The sequence below is a fragment of the Bolinopsis microptera genome, chromosome 9 (genome assembly GCF_026151205.1).
Source record: "Bolinopsis microptera isolate Bmic1 chromosome 9, MBARI_Bmic_1.0, whole genome shotgun sequence".
Classification (NCBI taxonomy): domain Eukaryota; kingdom Metazoa; phylum Ctenophora; class Tentaculata; order Lobata; family Bolinopsidae; genus Bolinopsis; species Bolinopsis microptera.
This window is the reverse complement of record NC_087080.1, coordinates 633169-651420: the sequence shown is the minus strand read 5'-3', so window position 1 is coordinate 651420 and position 18252 is coordinate 633169. Positions and strand designations below refer to the sequence as shown.

The window sequence follows — 18252 nt, the reverse complement described above, 5'->3', positions numbered from 1 at the left end:
GAAAATTAGGCTGAGTGAGTCCTGTTTAGTACAAAAACAATGTGTTATTCGGGGGGCTATTAATAGTTATTATAACCAGATTTGAGAAACAGAATCAAGTATTATTATTGTTAACAAACTGATTCAATAAGTTAACAACATTTTTTATTAGAGTTTTGTGTCTCTTCCAGCTTGAATGTATCCATTGATCTTTTGTGGACCTTTTTCACGCCACTGATCACCCAATCACGAGCTATCATCTTTACCAGACTTGAAATATTAATATCTTCTTTTGCCGATGTTTCAATATAGCTAGCATTGTACATATCGGCATACTCTTGAAGTTTTTGATCAATATCTCTTCGTTTAGGAAGATCACATTTGGTGCCAACAAGATATAGTTTGCATGATGGGCTATCTTTTATGAATATGTGTGTCCAAAACTTTGCTTTCTCCAAATCAAAATCAGCATCACTCAAAGAACAGCAAATCATAGCTGCACCTGAATTCCGGGTAAACTGTCTTGTTGGTGTCAAAAATTGGTCAGCACCAATGGTATCCCATAAGGACATAGTGACTGGCTCATTTTGTTCCTCGATTGAAATTGGAATTGACTTTACCCCGCAAAAACTAAGAGTACTTTGAGTATTTGGATCAAATGTTCCTTTACAGATTCTGTCAAATAAGCATGTTTTTCCTGTATCTACATGCCCCACTATGACACACTTAAAATCAGGCTTATCTTCCATAAATTCATTGGTACTGAAATGTATTCTGTTATTTTAAATGTAACCTTGAAATTGCGAATGTTGAAAATCAATATTCATACTCCACCCATATCAACAATCTGTAGCATTAACAAGAATTGCGCCCGTTGTTTCGTTTTGGCGGACGCTAGATTTCCATTCCACATTTACTATAAATTTAAGTATAACCTCCAATCAGCTCACTTCAATCTTCATGATAATAATATTGATAAATTATGCATTAAATACGGGAAACACTTGAAATTCATTTCAATTGCCATAGAACTTAACTTGCATCTGTAATTCAAGAAATTGTAAGCAAAGGTAAACTATACTTGTGTACACATCAATACACTACGCGTGCCACATACAAATTGGGCTTATAACCTAATATTATACATTACATCGTATACATTAATAGATCACAGGCTATATATACATCACATCTCCACAAGCAATCCTTATTCAAGTCTCATATGAGCTACTGTATCAGTAGCTGGGGTGGTGTCACACCTTATAGACTATCTAAACTGTTCTCCATCCAAAAAAGATGTGTACGCCTTCTATTTGGAAGCAAACCAAGCTTTGACCGGGCAGAGTATTATGAAACATGTGCACGTGCAAGACCATACAGTGAACACATCGCAAAAAGGAGCTTTGCTTTGGAAAACACTAAGCCAATATTCAATACCGAGAAAATCATGTCAATCCACAACCTGTACACCCAACATATATCCACTGAACTGTTTAAAATCTTGAAACTGCATCAACCTATCTCTCTGACAAGTTTATTCCAAACAAGTTCCAGAGCATGTAGCCAAACTATGCGGGTCCCCCGACACAAACTTGAAATTTCTAAACACAATTTTGTCTTCAAAGGTACGACTATATGGAACAGTTTGGTTGATAAAATATTCGACAAATGCACTCCTAATGAAAACAATGTCATGGTCCCTGGCTCTAGTAAATTTTCCGACCTTTCCTCCCCCATCTCAATTATCAAGAGCCGTATCAAAAAGCTCTTACTTGAAACCCAGCAATTGACAACACCTGGGCGTGAAATTGAGTGGCTCCCCCTAAATAGCTGGGGCATTGAACCAGCTTAGTCAATCAGCATCCCATCCCTTGCATACAACTAATTACAAAAGCGCTAATTATACCTGTTTCAAAAGCATCCTGTCTGGAAGTTCCCTGACTGCCGTGTGAATCTTTGGATCTATTTTTGGATCTATTTTTATATTGATATGATTTTTATATACCTATATATTCCTCGCATGGCACGACTACTCGAACGTAACAGTTAAATAGGTGTGACATACTATTATATTCTTATAATTATATCATATGAATTGATTGCACTGCTAATAAATAAAATACTTTGTTTTACTACTTTGTTTTACTAATCCTCGCGCGCGAAAATTTTTCGTTGCTTGGTAACATACGGAAGGAACACGACATATATTTGACCCACCTAACGCAATCTCCAAAATCCACGTTTTTCTGCAAAAACGAGCTTTCACTATTGCCTTTTTACAAAAGGGTGAAATGGAAAAAATAAAGATATGTCATCAAATAAATATTATTTAACTTTACTTTACTTTTCTTTATATCCTATCCACCTGTAGCATCTCTAATCTCCAGAAGACAGCTTTGCTTGGATCAGCCAGAATTCTCAGGATGGTCTTAGACATATGATATTATAGAGAGTATATTACACTGTAGATACTCTATTATATTTAGTTTATTCTTCACTGGATACTGTAATGAACACTTTTTACCTGGTCCTCTTATATCTCTTCCCTTGCTATGCAAGCCCTGTCTCTTGTTTATACAATTTTTAACTGGTATATTGGGTAGACTGTGTATTTGTTATGTATTTTATATTATACAGTTTTGTGTACAAGTAATTATTGTTATTTACTGGACTAAGGGGTATACATGTGTTGGAGTTTTTCTCTTATTTTTCTTCTCTTGCTCTGCATGCCCTGATTCTTGTATAAACATGATGTTTGTTATATTGTATATTCTAGTATTGATTGTGGTATTTTGTGGGTCAGATTCAGCAATACCCAAGCCAATGGGTACTTGCTGAATCACTGTCTTATACACTCTGTAACCAGTTCCTGTGTTCCGTCCCTTGCCCTGCAAGTCCTGTTTCTTGATTATACAGCATTTATTTATCGTGTATTACACTGTAGTATGTAATAAACATTTGTAGTAGTGTAGGATTGTTTGAATTTCTTTTTGCTAGGTTTTATAATATTTATTTGTATAATTTGTGATTGTTTCTCCCGGTTTTCTTCCCTTGCGTAGCAAGCCCTGTCTCTTGTAAAAACAACCTCGAAAGATTTGTAGATACACATAGTCTCTACACCTTTACCCTCTGGTCCCTAGGGTCAGCTGATCCCGGGCCAGAGAAAAATTACCGACTGCCAAGGTTTGACGCCTAGGCAGTCGAGACCTCTTATTGAGACCCTTTATAATAATAAAAAAAAGTTAAATTTATTACCAATTTTTTAATAATATATATCATAAATTCTAATACTGGATTACTACGCATCCAATTGGATTACTGCGCAGAATGTCTTAAACTATAATTTTGTTGTAACTGATAATCTATTAACTTTCAAAGTTGAATTTTAATTAATGGCTGGTGGTGGTGTCATCGTTCGTCGTACTCAAAACGCTTCGCGGTTGCGAATGCCGGTTCATCGAGGAAAATCTTTTTACTTTGTATTTTAACCATTATAAAGTATGATTAGTCGGATATAGTACTGAGTTCAAACAGTCCCCGAAACGAAAAAGCAAACATTTGATTTTTGTTTCGGCGACTGAATCGTTGATGGGCCGGCAAATATTTGTTGTCGAGTAGTGTTGAATATTCATATTAACATGATTATTGATTTAATTTATGAATTGTATATAACTATCTTTGACCAAGTTTAATTGTTATTACTGGGCCGCGCTCAGCCTGTCATTCCGCCTAATCTCTATTCGGGCTGAGTGAAATAAGACCTCCATCGCACTGAAAAAAAGTGCGAATGCTCATTGGAAGTTAGTGTGCGCGTGACCAGCCTTCACGTGATCGTTTAGAACCAATTGTGGCCTCGGAAAAAACACGTGCACGCTAACTACCAATTGGAAAGAAGTGACGTATACGCTACAAGAGCCGCGCGCTGGGTTAGATTGTCATATTTCATTATTGGGTGGTAAAATCGAGCGACGCGAGCAGCGAGTGTCATGACTACCTCTGAATCCTAGATTCATCTATCAGTAATATTGTTGCCGTATGTGGTGTCCGACTTTTAATTTAAGTTTCATTTCTCAATTCTTTCAGTTGTTACTATGTCTAACTAATGTGCTATTGTATTACTATTAGTTCGGACTGCCATTGTGTCGCTCTTTTATGATATTAAACGATTATTTTGTGGTTCATACTTAAAGTTAAATTGTACATTTTAGTTTTATATTAAGTCGTCTGCCTATCAAATTTTGTTGCATGTGCATATAAAATGTTGTTGTTTGCATAGTATAGTGTTAGTGAAAAAATGTTTATCGTTCTTGTAATGATTTCAACGTTTGGTATATCTATTATCTGTCATTTTATCTTTATCGCCTTTACTTTCAACTTTTAATTTTATGACAAGGCCTCCTAGTGAGTAGTGAAGGTTTGACCTTAAAGTCTAGTCAGCTAAACAGACTAATTAGATAAAATATAGCTTCACTTATTTGTACTGGTTCCGGTTATTTTGTGTGTGTTTTAGTCGCAATTCCCCGTTCTCTGTTCTCAGGGCGATAAGCTGTTCTGCTATTTAGCAATGTGTGATCAGGAAGCTGCCGTTAGACATTTTGTCTAGGGATGTAAGAAAACTTGATCTTTTAGTCGTACAATATATTTCGATAATAATTACTAATACTGACTCTAAGGTATCTACATGCTTAGAGCTCGCATTATTTGTATACTATCTCATGCCTGATTATATTGACATTTACCTGGGACAGGCTTATTCATAGACACAATTTATGTGGTGTAATGTCATTCCTTTAAAAATCCTTGTAAGTCTCCATGTCTGTTCTTTGCATGATGTATTTTCCGAATATCTGCACGGTGTTTGGTGATCAATCTACTCTTTCGAGGATTTGTCGTCGCTTTTCGACTTGTGGTAACTTTGTCGAAATCACTTGTTTCCCCGCCTGTTTATGGAAGACCGTTTTGAATATTTTTAATCGAAAAATGGTTGAATCATTATAATCTCTTTCACCCTTTAATTACTAATGAATATTGATTATTAGTGACAAAGTATGTAGGTTGAATGATTTCAGCCATCTACAGATCATCTGGAGATCCCCAGGGTGCCTGTGCCCTGTATCCATGGAAATTGGAAACAATGGGACCGGTAAATCTACGGCGGCAAATAATATTTTCGATCAAAATAGATATAATTCCATATTAAATTAGGATGCCCATGGTTACGGGAAATGTTCTTCGAAAGTTAGTTTTTATCACATCAAGAAATTTGTATCTTTACCTAAGATACAGCGGGTTGAACTTATTTAAAACCGATAGTCATACTGTACTATAGATATTCCCGGGTTGTTAATATCATACAAACTTTAAAATGTGAACAACACTGATAGCGAGTGCATAAGAGAGTCTCACACCGTAGAGTCCGGACCCCAAAACGAGTTGTTTTAAATAAGTTCAAGCAAATTCAGCCAAATTATATCAATATATTGTTATCCCTTTGACTACAGTAACTTCCTAAAAGTATACCCATGAGTATATTTATTATTCGACCTTTTAAAAGCAACATGTGGTCTGAACAGAGCTAAATTTGTGTATAAGTGTAGCTTAGCAACGCCAAAGAAACGCCATTGTTACGCCAAAGTGACCCCATAGCAACACCATAGCAATAGAATTTAAAGCCAAACGAATACATTTGTGTCCGAGTTATTTTGAACCTTTTACATCTGTGTAATATCAAGGCTCTCACACAGACAGGATCACCGCTGTAATTTTCCTGGCAGTGAACATTATTAGACTTAGCAGAATACTAATCATTATATATTCATAGTATGAGAACCGGTTGAAGTTTGTAGAAAGAAGATTAAGTTTGTAGAAAGAAGATTTATGTTATTGTAGAGTATCAACCGGTACGTATTCCTTTAAACTATATATTTACAATGATCTATAGACTATTATATATTTACAATGGATAATTGGAACATTGAATGTTTATATTATTGGTGTAATAAATCCTATTTATTACAGGTTCTGTTTCTATTACCAACCCAGCGAGTTTCTCTTGTAAACAAGTCCTGTGAACACATATTAACAGTGGTAGCAGTTCAGTTAACTTGTGAGAGACGACAGATCCACCGAAGAAGAACCAGAGGAAAGGAGAGAAAAGGTAATTGGAAGAAATTGTTATAGACTGTTCAGTTAATTTAAAGAAGAAAGAGACTAACTAGAAAGTATTGAACTGATTCAAGTGTTGAAAGTAATTAAAACTCAGTGTTAGATAGTTATAGTCAGTGTACATTTGTTTGTGTCAGTGTACAGTCTAATAGTTTTGTGTTTGTAGTAATTTTCACATTCATTCACATTATGAGCGAGAAGATACCGAATTTAGAGGATGACAGCGACTACAGCCGTTGGAAGAAAGCAGTCAAAGTGTGGCAGTTGGGAACAACAGCAAAGAAAACTCAACAAGCCAGCCGTCTGATTGGATTCATGAATGGAAGAGCGTATGAAGCAGCACTACAAATAGCACCAGCAGAGTTAGGAGTTGAAACCGGAGTTGATAAGCTGATAACAGAGCTGGATTCTCTGTTTCTAAAAGACGCCACACACGATCTGTTCATGGCAATTGAAGATTTCGAGCACTATAAGAGACCAGAAGGTGTAGCAATGGACCTGTATGTGCGAGACTTTGAACAGAAAAGAAAGAAGATAGACCAACTGAGGGAAAAAGAAGTGTACGAGGATGGGGTGTTAGCGTATAAACTCCTCAATCAAGCAAACCTTAACCCGGACCAGAAACGGCTTGTAAAAGCAACAATAACGAAGCTAGACTATAAAATGATGGTCCAATCGTTGAAGCAGACATTTGGAGATGAAGTACCATTTGAAAGTCCTACCCGGATAGAAACTGTTATTAAGGAAGAACAAGGCATCATGTTTACAGATCAAAGAAGTAGACAAAGCAGCAGTGCCAGTGGAGAAACTGCAGAAAGTGAAGATGAGGGTGTTCTTTATAATACCGGAAGGTTCAGGGGGAAAGGAAAGTTCAGAAAGTATGGTAATGGCAATGATAACCGAACAAAGCAAACCAACCAAAACTACCAGGGTTGTTATATTTGCAAAAATCCAAACCATCGTGTAGCAAACTGCCCTCATAATACTTACAAGACTGAAGGTCAAAGAAATACTTATAAGACAGAAGGTCAAAGACAAAGGTATACATACCTGGCTGATATGACAAGAGAAGTAGTTCTACCTGAAAGAGACGAACAGTATACATACTTCATCGGAGAAACTGTAAACAAAGGTTTACTAGACACAGGTGCGTCTGCAACGGTATGTGGACAAAAGTGGCTAGAAGTCTACACAGAGTCACTCACAGGGGAAGAAGCGAGGAAGTTAAAGACAAAGAACAGTAAAGCAACATTTCGCTTTGGAGATGGTGAAAGCGTGGTGGCTAGAAAGCTTGTAACCTTACCTGTGAAAATGTTTGGTAAGAACATAGTGATTAGAACACATGTTGTCGACACAGACATTCCGTTACTGCTGTCAAAACAAACCATGAATGAACACAGGTTTGTCATCGATGTAGGAAATAAGAAAGTGTATGCTCATGGCGGAGAAGAACCAATCCTTGACACAGCTTCAGGACACATGGGGATGTCAATCGGGAGAGGAGAGGATTCTAGAGTTGTACCGCCACATGAACAGGAAATGACAGTGAATAAAATGAGAGCTGGAGGAAAAGACCCTTATGATAAAGATGAGGAAGACACTGACAAGGACACTAAAGAAGAACTGACAAAGACTCGTAGCACGCGTGCTGGCGGGATTGCGGTTGATAAAGAACCCCGCACAAAGACAAAGACCCGTGGTACTGACGGGAGCGGGAGGGTTGAAGAATTGAATCAACCTAGTGATGACAAAGAAGAGCTGACAAAGACTTGTAGCACGCGTGCTGGCGGGATTGCAGTTGATAAAGAACCCCGCACAAAGGCAAAGACCCGTGGTACTGACGGGAGCGGGAGGGTTGAAGAATTGAATCAACCTAGTGATGACAAAGAAGAGCTGACAAAGACTCGTAGCACGCGTGCTGGCGGGATTGCAGTTGATAAAGAACCCCGCACAAAGGCAAAGACCCGTGGTACTGACGGGAGCGGGAGGGTTGAAGAATTGAATCAACCTAGTGATGACAAAGAAGAGCTGACAAAGACTCGTAGCATGCGTGCTGGCGGGATTGCAGTTGAGAAAGAACCCCGCACAAAGGCAAAGACCCGTGGTACTGACGGGAGCGGGAGAGTTGAAGAATTGAATCAACCAAGTGATGACAAAGAAGAGCTGACAAAGACTCGTAGCATGCGTGCTGGCGGGATTGCAGTTGATAAAGAACCCCGCACAAAGGCAAAGACCCGTGGTACTGACGGGAGCGGGAGGATTGTAGGACTCCAAGTGGGAGTGGAACAAAGGAATGTCACACGTGGGATCCGTAGACAAAGCGGAAGTCGTCTTTATGGAGAGATAATATTGAGCGACCGTGAGGAATCTGAAGGAACAGAAGAACCAGTTGTGAGCAACTGTGAGGAGTCTGAAGGTACAAAAGAGCCAGTGAAGATTGAAGGGAACTGGAAAAGTAAAGAGCCAGTGAAGATTGAAGAGGACTGGACCAATGTAGAGCCGGTGAAGAATGGAGCTCTCAATCTCAAGAAGGATGATATAGTGAGATTTAGAGGCCAAGAAACCGAAGACTGGAAAAAAGGACTCGTGACAAGTCGTGCAGGAAAATCGACTGGTCAGTACAAGAATGAGTATAACTTGGAGATAGAAGACGAAGAATCGGATGAAATGACTCGTGAGGTGTATTTGAAACCACCTGCCGATATCAGGAAGCAGGGTGTGATGTGGAGGTTAAAGAAACCGGAACAGAAGAAACCCCCAGAGTCAAAGCTGACAGAAGAAGAAAAGAAAGTGTACCAGAAACAACTCGGGAGAATGTTGTGGCTTAGTGGCCAATCCCGTCCAGATTTGAGCTTTGATACACTGGAGCTGTCTACGTACAGCAGTAATGCTTGTGTCAAGCATGTGAAGGTGTTGAACAAAGTTACTAAGAAGATCGCAGGAGGACCAAAATCACTGTGTTTCAAAGGCTTGGATCTGCAGAGAGACAACATTTCGATCACATTCTACACTGATGCTAGTGTTGGAAACACGTTCACAGAGAACGGAAGACAGACACAGAGTGGGAGAGGTTACCTTGTTTTTCTAACTAACGGAAAAACGGCTAACTTAATCGACTGGAGTTCTAGGAAGATAAAACGTGTCGTGCACTCGGCGTTTGGAGCCGAAACTCTAGCTTGCATAGATGCCATGGGAGCTGCAATCTATGTCCGACAAATACTGTCAGAGATACTGTACGGAGATCCGAAGAGTGAAGTCATACCAATCAAAGGTTTCGCTGATTCTAAACAGTTACATGATCACGTTCATACATCGAAGCAGTGTGAAGAAAAGAGACTGAGACTCGACCTAGCAGAACTTCAACAAGCACTCTCCAACAAGACACTGAAGTCATTAACATGGATACCTACTGACATCATGTTGGCAGATTGTTTAACAAAGAAAGATGCAAACTGCGAGCAGTTGTGCACTGTGATCGAGAGAGGAGAGTTTCTGGAGAGAGATTAACTATGTTTGTTTGAATAATTTATTATTTTTTTAGCGTTTTTTAACTTGTTAGTTACTTTTTTCCCTGACTACACGTTTTGAATAACGTATATTTTGGTGATTACACGTATTGAATATGATTTTATTACGTGATTACACGTTTTGAGTAGCCTACTTACCTTATATTACTCATATTACGAGTATAGTTTACCTTACCGTATATAATTTCGATTAGAATAATGTTGCAAAATCACCATTTCTACCCTAACATTTCACAATGACATTCATTCGAATTAGTATGTTAGTACATGTCAGTACAAGTAGTTTCACAGTTCATGGTACTAGTGTGGTTTATGTGACAGTAGTAATGTTCGTATAGAGTGTTACACTGAGACTGTGACATGAGTTGTGACAGATTATATTTAGTTACGATATGAAAGAGGTGAAAAGATTGGTTATTTACTGGGAATTTACCAGTAGATATTGTTAATCACACGTTTGCTACGTGTATGGCAGTCAAAATTTTCTGTCTGAGAGATTGGGACATTTTCTTTGTTTGAAGTAACTAACGACTAGCAATTTTCTAATATTGGATTGTGAAAAGTTGAAATATTTTTACCGCGCACGCGCGTTCTTTTAAGCAATTTGTAGAATTTAGGATGACTACGTGTCAAGTGTTTTTAAGTGTTTTTAAAGAGCTTCGAGCTATTTTCAAAAGTTTTTAAATAGGGGGGAATATTAGACTTAGCAGAATACTAATCATTATATATTCATAGTATGAGAACCGGTTGAAGTTTGTAGAAAGAAGATTAAGTTTGTAGAAAGAAGATTTATGTTATTGTAGAGTATCAACCGGTACGTATTCCTTTAAACTATATATTTACAATGATCTATAGACTATTATATATTTACAATGGATAATTGGAACATTGAATGTTTATATTATTGGTGTAATAAATCCTATTTATTACAGGTTCTGTTTCTATTACCAACCCAGCGAGTTTCTCTTGTAAACAAGTCCTGTGAACACATATTAACAAACATGTCTATTCGTAGCACACCTCAAAATAAAGTTGCGGCACCTCACGGACAACTTCTCTTTATTTCAAAATGTCTTAGTTCAAGTTGGCGTGTTACTGCACTTGGGCTCTGACTTTAGAGCTCATTGGTATAACCCTGCTAGTGATAGACGAAATTTTAAAAACAGTTTCTCGGATCTAAAAATTATCTGCATGAGTATGATACTATCGCAAATATAAGTAGGTACTAAATGATATCATTGTGATCAGGTTAGTTACCTATCATTACCTTCGCTAAAATAACTACTTGTCTGTCATTTCGGCTATATTTATGTAATTATGTCAGTATGTATCGTAACTGTTAGTGTTCTTCAAATTGCACGTAACCATGGCAATTGGTCACGTGGTGTATTACTCTTATTATGGTTCATCATGTTGTTATTAGTTCTGCTTGTTTCGTGTTTAATTTTTTCAAAACTCTGTTTAACCCTTTCCCTATTTTAGCTAAGGTCTGTCTCCCCCAGCTTCCTCGTCGAGACTCTTCTTTTTGTCAACTGTGAAGAGCTCGCCCAAGGTAAAATATTCCCTTTTACAATATTAAGTTTGCTATTCAATTTGCAGATCAGCTAGTTCAGTGAGAGCCACAAACAATGTTTTTAATGAAATATATCTACAACTTGGGACATATAGTTAAGGGCCACTGAGATTTCGTATCGTCTAACCTGAACGATCAGTTTGGAAAGAAAAAACCGTCTGATTCACTCTGATTGGCTGGAGACTGTATGCTACATTTTTAACCTTTTTGCAGCCCCTCATTTACAGATGGCCGTAGAGAGCTGAGAGAGTAGTTAAGCAGAGGAAAGCAGTATAGAAGCAGGAGGGTCGTTATGTATCATGGAACAAGTAAATCCGATGAGGAGGAGTTAGAAAACAAAGTTGCTGAAGTTATTGGTGAGATAAAATTACCTTGGTGAGTACATTCTTGGTGAGATCAACTTACCTGGGGACAACCAGGCTAGTTGCCAGATACTGTAATATAATAATGTTGTACTAATATTAATAAAACGGAATCATAGCATTTATTCTTAGATGACACTTACGGCTCTAATTAATTCGCTCGCCAAAAAATTATCACGTGACTTTGGTTTTTATGGTTTTGCAGACGAACAAAACGGTTTTACATAAGGACACGTTCATTGAAGTTTGAGGATATTGGTAAACAAAAATAAGAGCGTTTTCGAGGATAGTGGCTTAATTTTGAATCTATTAACCTAGCACGTTCAGAAGTTCTGAACATAAGCCACGTAACCGTTACTCCCATATACACTGCTCAGAAAGAAAATCTACTGTTGTTAGGCACTATAATGTTTCAAATGTCACATTTTGTGTGACATAGTTAACTGCAGTTGTCTAATTATTATTCCTTGGTCTGAAATATAATAGATTAGGTCAATCTAACAATTATGATACAACATTGGTTAAAGGGCACGGATCGAACGGTTACAAGGCAATATTTGGGTAACTTTGTCACACTCAAAATACCATACCTCTATTCTACTGTGAGGTGTCCTCAAAAACCCTTTCAACTCATTATTATTTGATGGTTGCTCTACCGATCATAGCCCTAAAATATATTGTTTTGAATAGTTAGCTAATACAGGCACTTGGTTGTTAGGAAATGAGGTTAATTCGGTCACAATATATGGTATTTTAAATTTTATTTCGGTTCGAAAGGCTGGAAAACTTTATATGATGACAATGTAGTTGATGCAAGTTAAGATCAGTTGATGTTTACATTGTCACAAAAAATGATACGAAATCGTAAGTAGGTTAAAAACAATGATTATAGAATGAAATAGTCTCATATAATACGTAACTCTTATAATAACTTATGTGACAAAGTAAACATGTCTTGCCCCTATTTTGAAGATCTATAACTCTATAAGAATTTAACATTCTTGAAATGAAATGAAATGAAATAATGTGCTTATATCCCGCCCATATGGTTAGCAGCCGGCACAAGTGCCAGTTACTAACCATGTCAGAGCGGCTCTAAAGGGTGAGTGAGAAAGACTAGCGTGAAAATGAATATGACAATGTCGTAAATAATTTAAATTAGTCTAGGATCTTGTCCTCACAACAAATAATACCACTTCTGATATAATAGCGTCTATTCAAATCGTCCTTCGCCTTCTGCTTCATTTCCAATACCAGCAGATGGTGTTTGGTTTGCTCCTCAGGTGACCGATCCGGAGAAATGAAAACTGTTTTGTGGTGCTGACTCAGTTTCAGTTTCTTTGATTTCAATAGTATCTCGTGGACATTGTTGGTATTTAAGACCGATATTTTGACAGGTCTGGTCTTGTCGGCTAATCTCCTTCCAATCCTGACAGCTTCATAGCGTGGTTTTACTTCGATTTGTTCAAACGGTTCGTCTACTTTATCGGTTAGTTTCTCATCATCTGTCTCCATTAAACCAAACACGACAAAATTCCTACTGCGGTCCTCTTTCGATACAGCACTCTGAACTACCTTTTTCAAGCTCTGTTCTGTCAGTGCAGTTTCCGGCGGGACCTTCGAAACAGCTTTACTGTATGACCTGATCTCAGCTTGTACACTTTCCTGAACGGCAGATTTTACGGTGGTCTGAACATATTCCAACTGCTTTGATTTGCCCTCAAGAAGTTCACTCTGCAGTTTAATCACCGAATTTTGTGACCGAATAAGAGAGCTCTTCAAATCCTCCACATCTTCTTTCATTTTGACAGCTTCTCTCACAAATTGTTTCATATCTCTGTACACACTGTACAATAACTTTGACATAACTTTCTTAGTCGGTTTTCCTGGTTTTTCAAATTTTTCTGCTGAGAACCCTGATTCATCACAGTTTGAGGCTTTTTCAAGTTCTGTAATCCAAATGTGGAAGTCCTGATGCGATTCAGTCACATACACAGAGCGAGCTGACAAACGTTCTAATAATTCCATATCGTCCATGATGTACTTAACTTGTATTACAAAGCTACACGGTGAGCGCAGTGTAATTAAACGATTTTACTGATAAGAGAGCAACTGTTATCAACACACAAGCTAAAAGGTTATTTTTTTAAATGGTAAAATATTGTCCAGAACACCAGAGCTCAAGTTTAACAATTTTAGGTTAAATTTGTCAAAGTCACTAAAAATGTGACAAAATTAACTTTTCCTGCCCCAACAATTTCAAGATAGTGTGTGAAAATTAGCATGGGCTGCTTTATTAACTATATAAATCAATCCAAACTACAAAAGAATACATGTTAATGTGATGACGATTACCTAACTCTTATAATAACTGATGTGACAAAGTAAACATGTCTTGCCCCTATTTTGAAGAACTATACCTCTATAAGAATACTAATATACATACTATGTAACTTTATCATCAAAAAAATGTCTATTAACTATTTATTTTGTCAGCAAGGAGTTAACAGAGTTATAACAATTTGTTTGTGACGAAATTACCCTATTTCTGACCATGTTGCGGTAGTTTAATTGTGACACTGTTAACATATTACCACCCGATAATGATTTATGTGACTGGTGCATGGTACTAGCAGTTTTATTTGATCCATAGTACGTAATATAAGGGGTTTAAGCTGGTATATCATTAGTTGTCCAATTTCACACATGTTCAGATATCATCAAGATTATGTGACAAAGTAAACTTGTTTGTGCCTTCTGTGTTTTAATTCCTTACGACTATATGATATGATAACAATTCCTAGCACTTCCAGGCCATCAAATAAACCTACACTATACTCAGCATTGTTATCAAGGTGCCCTAAACATTCTTCACATATTTTCTTAAATGTGTGACAGAGTAAACCTGAGTTCACCATCTAACGAAAAAAGTCGTCAAATATGTAGGTAATGGTCATATGTACCCATCCAATCAACTGGACACTCAAAAATTTGGTCGAAAACGGCAGCAAGGGGTCCATATTTTCTCCGTCACATGTTTATTAGTTTATAGTGTGACAATGTAACCATTTCCGTGCCGGCCGTATTTAAGCGATATCTTATCACCTGATTAAGATATCGTAACAAAGTTAGCCTAGAGGATGAGACGATTATCACTTATATTTACCAATATCCTCAAACTCAAATGAACGTGTCCATAAACCCTTATCCTAACCCTAATATAACCCAGCCCTAATATAACCCTAACCATAACCCCGAAGCTATCCAATAAATCCATAGCCCCAACCACAACTCTACCCAAACCCGAGCCCTAAACAATCGAATTGCTAACTACTAGCCTGTCACGTGACCAAAACAGTTTTTGCCCATAACTTTCTAGGGAAGAATTTCTACCCTACGTCATGGGGGGTGATTCGGAATCAGTGTCCAAAAATACACAATAAATACCTACTCTCACACCCTCAGAGCCTTTTCTAAAGAATTGTCCTACAATTTGGTGGAGTGATTTAGTGGGAGTGGACACTTTATATAGTTCCTACACTCAGTTCTGTACACACCACACACATCTTTACATTCCACTGTATTTAGATTTAGCGTTAATATTAAGATTCAGATTTTGTATAACTGGCTAACTGGCACGTGTGCGCGGCTCTCCAGCGCTATAGTCACGCCACAAACGTGACTTGGTCTCATATCATATCATATCACTGATATTAGAGTCACGCACACGGCACAAAGTCAAAATCAAATTTTTCCGATAGTGTTATATAAACTACTCTAATTTCAGCACTTATTTTAATATTTGTCCGCGCTCCCGGGCGTTCTTTACGTATAACTAATAACAGAGGCCAATGACACACATTACGCTGATTACGTAATCAGCCGATGGGGCAGGGCTGGAGGTTCAAACGATTAACATTACGCTAGCTTAATTCTGACAAAATAGCTATGTGTAAAATTGATAACGGAGTGAGGATGGGGGGGGGGGAGGCGATGTAAAAATTGGCGAAAAAGTGATAGCGTAATATGTGAATTGTCCCTAATTCACTTGACACAAAACCGGAACTATCAACTAAGTGGCATGAGAATAAAATTATTATATTCGTAAACATTGACAGGCTAATAAACCAGTCCAAAAACTGACCGGATACTAAGATGGATCAGTGTTGTTAATATTAGGTAAGGTGGGTTGGTTAGGCAGGGAAAATAGATGTCAGACTTATTCGAACAGTTAAGTTGGTCAACTGTGTTCAGTTCACCTGAGTATTAATATTGACAGAGGAAATTGGCGCAGAATATCCCGTTTCTCGGGATAAAGATTGCCCCCCCCCCCCCCAAGATTAGATAGTATCGTTGTGTTTACACTATTTGTTTTTTAGAACTTGAGTATATTATCCTTTCCAACATAGGGTTCTTCAAAATAGGAGCAGTTTTAAAGTTTGCTCCAATAAATTTTAATTGGGCCATACGGGTGTAAAGCTGTCAGAATGATGGTGTTTTTATAAAAGCCACAAAATCTTTAAAAACAGCTGTTTTAAACCAGAAACTTCACAAAACACCTAAAAACTAGGGAAAGTTTTCTTCCCGGGGTTTGGAATTGTTTAAATTTGCCAGTAAAAGGGGGAAAAATCGGCATGAAATATACCCCTTTTAAGACTACGGCTGTCAGAATGAAGTTTTGTATTTTGAGGCCTACATTACAAAAAAAAACTTTTTGGTTTATTAGACTTGCAGGCAGTTAGGTAAATTATACACCAATACCATATCACCTCTGTTGTCAACTAAATCACTATTCTTGGGGAATTATACAACATAGAAGGAAGACTGCGGCTGTCAGAATGAAGTTTTCCAAAACAAACTTGTCCCCATTTTTCCATCATGGCTCTAGGAATCTTTTTAGACCCTCTATCATTATTAACACATATCTGCAGCGTTATTCTACCCAAATCAAACATTCCTGGCATTTTGGTATAAGTCAATAAACGCAATTTAGAAAACCTTCATTCTGACAGCCGTATTGAATAGTACACTTTTAAATTTTATATATTGGGCTGTGAGGTATTTCTAGGGGCTATGTTAGCTGTGTGTATGAACTAATTGACAAGTATGACCTTTTACACACTACAACTTTCCAATGCTGGCCCCCAATTACTGCACTAGGCCCCCAATTATATTTATTGCATGTTATTGTCAACTTCAACTTGAAGAACAATCCATGGTTACAACTTTACAAGCTCTCTCTCATATAACTGCTTGAAGTTCAAGCAGTTATGAGAGAGAGCTTGTAACCAATAACCATGGATTGTTCAGTTAGTGTAGTTGCAATTCTTCCCAGCTTTGTTAAATGGATGTTTTACTGTTTGAAAAGTTGTGCAATGTGTTATAAATATACTGACTATCTACGGGTGTACGGGTGTTAGAATGATGCGGCTGTCAGAATGAAGTTTTTATCAAAGATCAAATTACTTTGTTAGAAACTTGATTTTGGGCATATTAAACAGGTTTGCATATACTAAAAACACAAATAAACACATTCGTTTTATGTATCGGTTGTTTTTGATGTTTTTGATCAACATTTTTTTAATGCAGAATATCATCATTCTGACAGCCGCCATTACATCATTCTGACAGCCGTTTGAATTTTCTGTTTTAATTTGTTAACACATGTTTATTGAGGGTTTTTTAGGGTATGAATGCATTCTTTTAGAGTTGTTTGATACACCAGTACCAAGTCTTAACTCTTATAGGGATAACTTAAACAACAAGATCACAAAACTGCCTCATATTTATGCAATGTCAAAATTTGAAAGTGTATTTCCAAATATTTCAGTAATAAATCATTTTTAGCCTTTCTTTCAGTGATGGAAGTGTTTATTTGTGTTTTTAGTATATGCAAACCTGTTTAATATGCCCAAAATCAAGTTTCTAACAAAGTAATTTGATCTTTGATAAAAACTTCATCCTGACAGCTGCATCATTCTGACAGCCGTACACCCGTAAAGTGCCATTTTAATAATATAGTGCCTAACAACAATTAATTTAGTCTTTTAAGATTCTAGACCGAAATATGCACACGAGCCGGGTCAAATGTTCAAATGTTCAAATGTAGATGATAAATAATGTAATCATGGTCCACAGAACCATAAATGTACAAGGGTGCCTCATAAGTCGGTCATTAGAGCAATTAATATCGCAATCAGTTTTGTATTCTAAACAAAAAAGCCCAAACGGCAAACATTGAGCCATCCTCTTTACATATGTTAAACGCAAGCTTATATTTCAGGAAAGGATCTTAAATTACCGATGACGATCTATTTTCGATGAGAAGTTTCCTGGGTTAAATCGTCGTCAGTCTTGAGTGCAAAAACAAGGCAGTTATATCCCAAAACATAAGGTATTCATTAATCATTATTTAACGACTCTTCCTTGTTTGAACCAAATAATTTTTACTTAAATTTAAAAAGCTCTCTTTCTTCTTTATCAGTAATTAAAGATTAATCGAATTTGTAAAGAATTTACTTCGTATCCTTGGTTATTTGATAATGGAAGTTGAACATATCTCATTTTCACAGACTTAGTAATTTATTTTTCATTCCCTCAGTGAAGGTTTGAGGACGACGCTCAAAAGAACATGAGTATGATGGTC

General features: G+C 37.2%; 1 protein-coding gene across 1 annotated transcript in view; it reads right to left on the bottom strand.

Annotated features, from left to right (window-relative positions):
- The window catches only part of LOC134821030 (serine palmitoyltransferase 1-like), a 56548-nt gene that overhangs the window by 33614 nt on the left and 4682 nt on the right, over positions 1 to 18252 (bottom strand). The window lies entirely within an intron of this gene.